This window comes from Bidens hawaiensis, unplaced genomic scaffold (genome assembly GCF_021521415.1).
Source record: "Bidens hawaiensis isolate Kalapana, Puna unplaced genomic scaffold, B.hawaiensis_p1.1 tig00002338_1, whole genome shotgun sequence".
Classification (NCBI taxonomy): Eukaryota; Viridiplantae; Streptophyta; class Magnoliopsida; order Asterales; family Asteraceae; genus Bidens; species Bidens hawaiensis.
In genome coordinates this window covers 2,892,707-2,895,153 of record NW_027491126.1, presented here as the reverse complement: position 1 = coordinate 2,895,153, position 2,447 = coordinate 2,892,707, and the positions used below count along the sequence as shown (strand labels likewise).

Genomic DNA, 2,447 nt, shown 5'->3' with positions numbered 1-2,447 from the left:
GGATACATTAATTTGACGGGACATAAATGATTTACATAGGATCCGACTGAATTTGTTGGCCATTTTAAGAAGTTGTTGAAAACCATGATTATTTCTGATAAGTGAAGGTAAAAATTGTACATTTGAAGAAATTCCCTTTTAAAAATTCAAAATTAAAAAAAAAAAAGATTTTCAATATCTAATTCCTTTCTTCACCTCCACGTTTCATTCCCCTATATAACAACACTTCCCACAAACCTTCATAACCACGCTACTTCTTAATTCATTCATAAATCATAACCACACTACTTCTTCATGGATCATTGGGACGACAACATGGATACCCTCTCTTCCTCCGCCACCGTTACCGTTTTCGACCATTACTACTCCGCCTACCCGCTTTCCCACGCCTCAAAACCCCACCACGAAACCGGAAACAAGATTATAATGCCCGCCTCCGCCCTAAACGAACTCGCTACCCTCTCAATCTCCTACCCGATGCTTTTCCGCATCGAAAACACTGCCTCGGGCCACCACTCCCACTGCGGCGTTGTAGAGTTCACCGCGGACGAGGGGTTCGTGTCACTCCCCACGTGGATGATGAACAACATGCACTTGCATGAAGATGAACTTGTGAATATCAAGAACATTAGCCTACCTAAAGCCGAGTACATTAAATTACAACCACATGCAACTAAATTTACCACTCTTTCGGATCACAAATCGTTGCTCGAAAAAGCGTTTAGGGATTTTGTTTGTCTTACGACCGGTGACACTATTGTGATTAATCATAGGGATGAGAAGTATTTGATTGATATTGTGGAGACTAAGCCGTCACGCGCAATATTATTGTTTGAAACCGATTGTGGGGTGGACTTTGCACCGCCGTTGGATTATAAAGAGATCGAAAAGAAAACAACGGAATTAGAAGATCATACAAAGAGTAAGAAGGATTCTAAACAGGAGAAAAAAAGAAGAGTTAGGGTTTAAGGCGTTCACCGGATTGGAGAGGCGGCTTGATGGGCAATTGTTGACGGTTGTGACTGATGATCAGGAGATGGTGCGATCGGACATTGAAGTAAATGTGAAGATTAAGGAAGAAGGGTTCAAGGCATTTACCGGAAAGAGTTACCGGTTATCATAAGTTTTATTAATGGAGTACTGTTTTTGTTCTTATGACTAATTCTTGTTAGGTTCATGTTGTTAGATTCTCGATAATCAGTTTTTAAATTTACAATATGTCAATATATGATTGTACTTATCTAGCATGTTACATGTGTTTCTTGTGGATGTGAATTAAATCGGATTCATATGATTTTATGTTTTTTTTTACATATGAAACCCTAAAAAAGCATGCATGGATGGTGTTGTAACAATCACATTATTTCAATTATTATTCGATTTCATGTGTTGAATATTTAAATGTGGCTTGAAATTTGAAAGTATTTGATGAACGGTATGGATCACTATGGATTAATGACTATGCATGATTTTGGTCACATGTTTATTACTTTGGGCCTTAAAAGAAAATTCACTTTAAAGTGGTCCAATTTGGAATCAATTTAGTACGCAGCCCAGTGCCCCAATATGACATTTTATTACTTTACTTTATTTTATTTTATTTATAAATTAAGAACATTATATTAAATACTCCCAAGTCCAATATGACATTTTATTACTTTATTTTATTTTTTTATAAATTAAAAAACACTAAATTAAGTACTCCGTATTAACTAACCTTCCATCTCTGGTGGAGTGGTTATACTAATAATTGATAAGAGCCGACCCTTTTTGAGGAGTCAGGTTCGAATCTTGAAGCCCTCGAGTTTTCTATTACAGTGTATTTATTTCAGAAAGTCTTCTCTTGTGAAGGGTACAACATCTGTCTAGTGACAGGTGAAAATTATCTCGGGGAACGCCAAGCCAAACTCAGATGTCAACGTGGACCCGGTTAAGACAACATAATCTGGCCTGAGTGGGGTGGTGGGGCTCCTCAATGAGGAATTGCGGTCTAACTTATCTGTGAAATTCGTCGTTCAGAAAAAAAAAGTACTCTGTATTAACTAGTTTGGCTTGGGCTGGATCCAATTTTTTAAATGAGCTTTAATTTATGGTCAAGTTTGGGTTGAACCCACTAAAGTTCACATTCGAGCTAAATTAGGTTTAAAAGTCATCGGCGTTACGACGGCGACTTGACGTAAATTCAGTCGATATCGACGGAGTTCGTCATGACACCTACACTAAATAAAAAAAATGATATGCGAACGTCAAAAATAGTGTCAGCAAACGTACAACTTGTGATCAAAGCGTATAGCTTTTGATAAAAAAAAATAATATATTTAAAACTACATTTATTCGGTTGGCAAAATATGAGGGTTGTGGTGGAAATTCGGTCGGTATCGATAGGTTTGCCACGGTATTGGAACTAAACACAAAAAATAACTTCAAAAAATTAACATATTAAAAAA

General features: G+C 36.9%; 1 pseudogene; it reads left to right on the top strand.

Annotated features, from left to right (window-relative positions):
- The first annotated feature begins 232 nt into the window (after nucleotides 1-232).
- LOC143618594 (uncharacterized) lies at nucleotides 233-1,123 on the top strand (annotated as a pseudogene).
- Nucleotides 1,124-2,447: the final 1,324 nt, after the last annotated feature.